The sequence below is a fragment of the Clytia hemisphaerica genome, unplaced genomic scaffold, assembly GCF_902728285.1.
Source record: "Clytia hemisphaerica strain Z4C2 unplaced genomic scaffold, Clytia hemisphaerica genome assembly, whole genome shotgun sequence".
Taxonomy (NCBI): Eukaryota; Metazoa; Cnidaria; class Hydrozoa; order Leptothecata; family Clytiidae; genus Clytia; species Clytia hemisphaerica.
Genome location: NW_027104567.1, coordinates 124592 through 133563, shown reverse-complemented (window position 1 = coordinate 133563; position 8972 = coordinate 124592).

Sequence of the window (8972 nt, the reverse complement as noted above, 5' to 3'; positions counted from 1 at the left end):
TTCATGTGAACTACCGTACACTTAAAAATATCTTTCCAGTGTTTAACTACATAGCAATATAACATTAATAGGTGCTCAATGATACGAGGGAAGTGTCAATTTACTGGAGGTAAGACAGACCTGAATTTTTGTTGTGTGCTACTTAAAATTATTTTTGGTTCTAAATTTGAAAGTAACAATAAAGTGATAGCATAATGGCTCCAATTTTACCAATGTTGACATAATCAGCTTTCGAATGGTATTATTCAAGTCGGCCAGAATACTAAAAATGCCATAAGGTAAGGGCTAGGCAATTGAATTAGCCTAATGTAACCTACTATTGTAACGGCTCTACGGTAAAATTTTCAGGTTTTTCAAATTGCACTGTTGGGGTAGATATGGGAGAAAAAAGACAAAAAATTGAGTTCAGTTCTGGGTAGTTTTTAACTATTTATCCAAGAAAAATGCGAAAAATCTGAGCACTGATTTGAAACCGCGATGTTCAAACAAGAAAGCTTTCGAATAATTATTGATGTATGGAGTCATGTCATTTATTTTTGAACTAGAGAAAAAGGAAAAATCTTCACTTTCAAAATTTAAAGAAATCTTAATCTTTCAGTATGCTTCTAAAATATCTTTCCAATTATGGATAACTTTCTACGATACTATTAGCATGAATAGTTGCGGAGAAATTGTTAAAAAAGAAAAGTTTGAGTCTGCAACATATTATCACACATAATTCTACAGAATCTAGACAGTTAGCCTAACTCGTCAGTTAGACTGTTTACTCGTCACTACAAAAGTCCTTGGGTCAGGGGTTTGAAGCTCGAGTCTCGAGCACGCACAAAATGAAATCGTTCTAGAATATCTACAAAATTAAAGTCTGTCTCAAAATTATTTGCAGCTGGAGAAAAAAATGGCTGTAACTTTTGATAGAATTCGAATCAAGTTGCGATTTTGTGCTCGTTAAAAAGATATTCGTGAGTGTAAAATATTATCAAGTAAAAAATTTGAGAAAAAAAAGGAAAATGAGAATGAAAAAGGAAGAAGAATAAAATCAATTTCTTGTAGAAATGTGGTATAATAACCATTTTCACAGGAGTGACTCTTCAATCTTAGATCATCATCACTGTCAAAAACTTTTTCAAAAATATTCATGCAATCAAAAGATATCAAACAAAGTTTATTGCTATATAAATATTTCCAACTTTGTGTCAAAAAGAGGGCATGCAGGCTTTATAGGGCTATTCCAGAAAAAGTTTGTACCCCCTTTGTTGAGGAGGAGTGACGTCCAGGGTGGTATGGAAAATAAAAAATCCAGGGTGGTCCGGTCTTTTGAGTGTAAAAATCTAGGGTGGTCTGCTTTTTTGAGTGTAAAAATCCAGGGTAGTCAAGTTTTTTTAGAATGAAAAAATCTAGGGTGGTTCGGTTTTTCAGATTGAAAAAATCTAGGGTGGTCCGGATTTTCAGAATGAAAAAATCTAGGGTGGTCAAGTTTTTCAGAATTAAAAAATCCAGGGTGGTCTGGGTTTTTCAGAGTGCAAAATTCAGAGGACATGCATGAAATAAAGAATACATTCACTTATTCAGGAGATGAAGGTTTTAATTTTTCTTGATACATAAGTCATGTAATTATCTTATAACATATTTAACATTTATGAGATGCAGATGCAGATTTAATTTTCCTTCAAAAATGTAAGACATGCAAGTTTCATTTTCATTCATTTAAATAAAACAAAAAAGCATTTCTTAATTTTCTTTTTGAAATATAAGAAATATTATGTTCGTTTTCCTTTAAAAATACAAGACACGACACTGATTTTCTATCAAATATTGAAGGTAATGCAGATTCCATTTTCCTTCGAAAATACAGGATATCAAACAATCATTTTCCATGAAATATAAGGTTTACATGTAACAATCATTTTCATTCAAATATCTGAGCTATGCAGATTTCATTTTCCTTTTAAAATACAAGACATGCAAGTTTCATTTCCATTCATTTAAATAAAACACAAAAGCATTTCTTAATTTTCTTTTTGAAATATAAGAAATATTATGTTCATTTTCCTTTAAAAATACAAGACACAACACTGATTTTCTATCAAATATTGAAGATATACAGGTTCCATTTTCCTTCTACAATACAGGATATCCAACATTAATTTTCCATGAAATTCAAGACATGAATATAAATATAAATAAATCATTTTCCTTCAAAAATACAAGACACGTCACATTTGTGTTCCTTTAAAAATACAGGATATACTAGTAATAACCATTTTCTTTCAAATATCCAAGAGATGCAGATTTCATTTTCCTTCAATAATAAGCAGATATTCAATGGGTGGGGGGCGTACGAGGGTCCTGGACACCGAAATACCGACAGTTTTTCACAAAATCACCGCAATACCGACACACTTTTTACGAAAAACCGACACCGACACTTTTTTCAAGCTGTCGACAAAAGATGAATAGTATTTCCAAGTAGATAAAAAATGTTATAACATTTTGCTTATTTATTATCATGTTTTTTTTCTAAATTCTAATATGACATAATCACATAGGAGGGATTTCTGAGAAATTAGCACCTTTTCGTCGACGTTTTGAGAAAAATTACCGTATCACTGATTGAAAATTTAACATTTTCCATCACCGAAAAGCATCTCAAACACCGCAATACCGACACATTTTTTGTTAATCACCGAAATACCGACGCAAAAAAAGGTCAATACCGACACACCGACAAACTGGTACGCCCCCCCCCCCAATAGGTAAAAGTTGGTTATTGAGATTTATTAACCCGAGGTGATGTAATATTCAACGAGGCGCAGCCGAGTTGAATATTCATCACCGAGGGTTAATAAATCCAATAACCAACGTAAACCTATTGAATATATGTTTTATTATATGCCCAAAGACGAAAACAAGTTATAAGTTTCTATTTTGTAGAGAGATTCACACAAAACTCTTACAGCCCTTACACAAATCGAACATTCGAATGTTTTTGGCCCAGCTAGCTTTAGCGTACTGGGCCTTTCATTAGCATTCTGCCCGGTGTCAGTGTGTAACAATTTACTAGGCGATACGCGTTTTCAAACACAGCACAGGCTAGTACATATTGTGAACGATTTGATTGGCTGTTAGAACATGATTGACAGAGTAAAAAACAATTGAAATCGTCTTTATTGGTTAAAAACATAAAAGGAGAAAATACAATTAACTATTAAAACTATAAGAATATAACAGATGTAGTACGTTTTAAGAAAAACAATATGATTTACACAGAAATAACCGTAACAAACCTTCTTCTCTTTAGGAAGATGTTCTTTTAAAAAAAAGTTGTTTTTATATTTCTCTATCATGTGAACAGTTCAGTTGTTCACGTGTTAGGAAAAAACTAACATCTCTGTATATACGGTATATAAGATTAAATATTATGAATTATTTCTCATTGTTGTAAATAAGAGATAGCCGAATGGTCTAAGGCGTCTATGGCTTGTGTTAGCGGCTCCCGGTTCAAATCCCCTCTGCTACTCAAGTCTTGTTCAGTTCATATTTTTATTCGCTGGGCCTTCATGCCCTCTGGGCTTCTTGTTTCTTTTTAATTGCTTTTTACTGACTTAAGTCAATCAATTGTTCACAAAATTCATAATTGAACTCTTTTATTGTCTCTCGTTAATAGCAACATAATAAAAGTGACAAAAAATCAAGTTTTGAAAAAATGTTTGAAAAAAGCATTCTACTGTGGTATAATACCGTGGTATATCAGGAATTATTCAATGGCTGCTTTTGCCTACGGGTATATAATAATACAAGATATACTGGTAACAAGCATTTTCTTTCAAATATCCAAGAGATGCAGATTTCATTTTCCTTCAAGAATACAAGACACCTCACATTCATTGCCCTTCAAAAATACAAGACATGAATTGTTCTTTTTTGTTTTGAAATACAAGAAAAGTAAAGTTTATTTTCTTATGAAATATTCAAGAGATACAGCTTTTACTTTCCATAAAACTACAAGACAAACAACAATATTAATTTCCTTCAAATATTCAAAAAGTAGCTCATTATCAACAAAAATACTACAGTTTTCACTCTATAATTCGACCACAGGTCTTGTGCAGCTTTTTTAAAATGCTGACCTTTTTAGGGTTACTTTAAAGCTGTTTTAGCTTTATTAGACCAAAGATTTTTGCCTGCGGCGCCAAAGTACAAAAAACTGTAATATTTTGAGCCGAATCAATGTTCCGACTTAAAAATTCGAAATTTCCATGAAGAAAATCAACCAAACGAAGTCTAAGCATATAAATAAGCATAAATTAAGGCTGAAAATAAGATTTTGCTAAGCATACGGAGCCTCAACCCGATTTTCCCGTATGCTTATAAAAAAGGGTGTAACGAAGTCAATTTTTCAAACTGGGGAAAGTGAGGGTAGTGAAGTTCAAAAAACTGAATAAATAATATACCAATATAAAGTTAAAGGTGTTTTGTTAAAAAGTGTCTTTTCGTCACATATTGTACATAGGTTAAATATACATATAATATAAGGACGACGAGCGGAAAATGTGAAAATTACGAACTATATTTTGTGATATTCATGACATAATGTTTTATACGGAAGCAATTAAATTATACCCGCTGTTTGCCACTAATTTTGAATTTAAACAATAAAACTAGGTTCTTCCGTATAAAATATTACGTCATGAATATCACGAATTGGCTTATAAATGTTATACACAGCGAAAGAAAGCGCCCTTAAATAATTTTTGTCACGGTTTCGTTTATGTAAAGGGTCTATACACTTTACAACATATTGTCAGGCAATATATTGATAATAGTCGAGGGATAATAGGCCCGATTGTAGATGCTCAAATAATAGGGTACAAGAACTCGCAAGACCTATAAAAATAACAGGCTAAACGGACTTTCAGTTCCAAAAGTTTTCTCTAATTCAAATTTGTATCTACCAACGTGGATTTCCTTTCGAATTAAACAAAAAATCTCCACCATAAATTCGAATCAACAATAAAAACAATGATCCCATTTAGCGTGAAAATTCTCTAAATATTACATACAGAAATAAATAATATTTACTTCGTACATTACGGTCCGAAAACAATATTGTCAAATATTGTTCATTTATATATTGTTTAGTCTAAGTAGCCTTTAAGGGTGTATTCACACTGAAAGTTAATGGCCTTCAAATTGTGTTTGATTTATCCCTCGAGACTGAATAGCTCCATCTTACATTGGCTAAGTCTGAAATATTAGACTTACGGATTCGCTAGCTATGAAATAATAGAGTTACAGATTTGCTAGCTATGAAATATTAGACTTACGGATTCGCTAAATCTAAAATGTTAGACTTACAAATTTGCAAAATTTGTTAAGTATAAATTTGATGTTTTTTAAAAGAAATTGAAAAGTCTCCAAAAATATATGAATAAAAAAGTGCATTTTCGGAAAACAAGGCAACAAGTGTAAAATAGTACATCTTTACTGCTATAAAAACATAATAAAATACATGGCAGATAGAGGCCACCATACCATCTATTGTTTCATTTAGGTTATTTATTGAGTGGAAGACTCTATATCTATTTTGATGCTGTTATTCCTGTGCAGGTTCCAATCCAATCTAACATCTCAACGACAGATGCGTAGACTCCAGGTTTTCCTCTTATGGCACAACCGTCTCCCCAAGATGTGATTCCCCAGGCATACCATGTGTTAGTGGATGCATCCTTGCATGCTAATGGACCACCTGGTAAAGAAAGGATGCTAAAATATAACTTACTCTGAGGTATAAGGCGAATTGATATTATTTGACTACTCTTAGGTGCCAAATAAACGGAGGGGGGGTCGAATAAGTGGGGGGGGGGTTGGAAAAATTTTTCAAATTAAATAAACGGGGGGACCTAATTACCGGGGAGGTTGGAAAATGGACCTTTAAAAACCCTAAAAAGGGTCGAAATAGACTAAATTTAGGCTTTTTAGAGTAAAACAAGGAATTTTCCTTTTTGTAGCTGGGAATTTTTTCAAAAATTAATAAACGGGGGGGTCTTAATAAGGTCTGGGGGGTTGGAAAAAAATCGAAAAATTAACAAGCAGGGGGGCCCGTTTATTTGGCACCTAAGAGTAAAGGGCTACATACACTGTACGCAATATATTGATAATATATTGTTGATCGCCGGCAATATATTGAAAAGGTGTACACAATATATTGTCAGCTTGATTTGCAATTTCCAACAATATAGGATGGAATTGTTTACAGAAAGAAAAGAAAGAAAATTCCTTTTTGTAATAGTTAGTTCATGTTATTTACTTTGTACATTATACCCTGACTATCAGAGGTTGAGTTTTCAAAGAATATAATCAATCTCTGAGGACCAATGATAGAAATTTTATCGCGCATGTGTCAATCTAATCACTGTAGAAAGAATCAAAGATGAAGAGCAAATATTACCATATTAATGTCTAGCAGACTGTATCAGTATGCAGTTTACTATCTATAAATTCCCCAGAAACCTCCAAATGTAATTGAAATGAGTTTCTTTCGAAAAAAATCTTTTACATGATCCCAAATGTATAACAGTAATTACTAAACTATTAGTTTTAGTAATGTTACTTTAATGGCTTTAATGGAATCGAAATAATATGCAGATCTTTATGTTATGATTCTCTATCACTGACTTTTTTTTGAAAAGCATTGATGATATTTTTAAGTTGTGTTAATATATGATTTTGGCTTGTGCTTTTCATGGTACGTACATTACGGTCCAAAACTATACTGTCGAATATTGCCCACCAATATATTGTGTAGTCTAAGTAGCCATTAAAAGTGAATAGCATAGCACTATCTGCTAGTTTAATGTCGATATTCAAATACCGGTGTTTTTGTGTGTTACTCTTACTTCTTTACGAATAAAAGATTACGTCGTGACTTTGTCCATATACACCCCTGTCTCAGTGCCCCGGTAGAACTTTTTCCCTCAGTGGCGATGAAAATTCCTATCAAAATCCCATTGGGGATAGAAAATCTATTGTTTCCAGCTCGAAAATTCCAGTGGGGATGGTTTTGGAGTGCATTTTTTTACATTCAGTTTTCAATGGGGATAAAATCATAGAGCAATTTCGCAGTGGGGTTGAAATTGTAGGATATTTTTTCCACCGGGGACGATTTTTTGGACAATTTTTCCACTGGGGTGGGGGGTCTACCGGGTCTGTGACACAGGGGTGTCCATATGGATGTTATGAACGTTATATGAATGCTTTTTCGACGTATTGTCTTGTAAAAATAGTAAGTAATAATTCACTTTGGCTAAGAGTGAAATTTCTTTCTTATTCAACAAAATTTAACAATAGGGAGATACTGACCTGATATGAAACATGTGTCTGGTATGAAATGGGAACACTTATGAAAATAAAACCTTTCAGGTTTTCTATATCATTATTTCCTTAGACTTGATATACTCTCGTCAAAGCAATGAAATCTGCTTGAAAACGAGGACAACAATAAATTTATGCATCTCGAGAAGAGTGTATTTAAGGATTAATTTGAATCAATAAAAGTCTGGTCACAAAGCCTCAATTTTAACCCGATACGACAAGATACGAAAATATTGCGGCTAATAGAACAAAAGAAGTGAAGGGACTAACATACCTGAGTCTCCTTGGCATGTATCACGAACTTTCCTGTTGCCTCGATTAGCGCAAAACATTCGGTCTGTGATTTCGCTGGCACTGTATAATCTTTTACATTTTTTGTCACTGTGTACTTTTACCCATGTTTCTTGAAGAACCTGTAAACCAATGAAGACATCTTAGTACCGTAATTTCTTTACAAAATTTAGTGCAGCCGGAAAAATAATTATTTTGGAGGTGCCGCACTAATGACAGGAGGAGACGAATTGCTTCAATCTGACAACTTTTTTACTGAGAAAAATTTGAACTATGCCGTACTAAATATTTAAATAGGGAAATCATAAATGGGTGAAACACTACCCGCACTAATAATTAGAGGATTTAAATTGGTCCGAAATTGTCAATATAATTTATCCGCAATTCGAGGACACACTAAATTAGAGCAATTATTGTAGTGCACTACACGTCTTTTTATAACAACTGCAAACTATACAAGAACAGAAGTCTTTGAATGACGAGATCAGACTTTATATGATTTATAACGTAAGGCTTCGATAGCAAAGATTAAGAACATTTTGTAAGAAAATTCCATAAAAAATACTCACAAAATAGTGAAAATAAAAACTTTAGAACTTTTTTTGGATTGAAAGCTCAAAAAGTTTGGATGTTCTTATAAAAAAAAGCGTGTATTTAAAAAAAAACAAGGAGAAAAACTTACATCAGGAATATAATCTGCACCAGAAGATGTTGTTCCCCAGCCAGTAATATAACAAGTCCTTTTTAAATATTTCCTATCTATATAGGAAATATTTGTTAAAACGGTAATTTTTCTCCTTCTTCTCCTTCTCCTTCTCCTTCTTCAAGTCTAACGCCGGTTTTGGTCAATTTCGTGAGTTTGTACATGAGTCTCTTTTTAAATCAAGCTCCGGCGGTAAAAACAGTAGGATGTTCTTTTTTTGAGGCGGAAGACGTCATGTTTTCAAGAAACGTCTGTGATAAATATCTGTAAATATCTGCCGTTTCAGAAGCGTATTGTTGATCGGACCATACTGCTTTGTTTCTAACTGTCAAAACAAAGATGGCAGGAAATAGACTACAACAACTTTTGCTCTTTCGCTACTTTTCTTTGCTTGGTTTTTATGCTTTAATGAGTTGAATTGGATCATGATTTTTGTACGATTGTCACAAGGAATGGTCGATAGTGAACTTTTCTTGGTATTCCTTTCCGGATTTGATGTTTCGTTTACATTCTGTTGGTTTGGAATGAGCTGGAATGAGAGATACAATCTCTTGCAGTCTTGGTCTTGGAAAAACAGGACATTTTATCAACTTTCACAACAAACCAA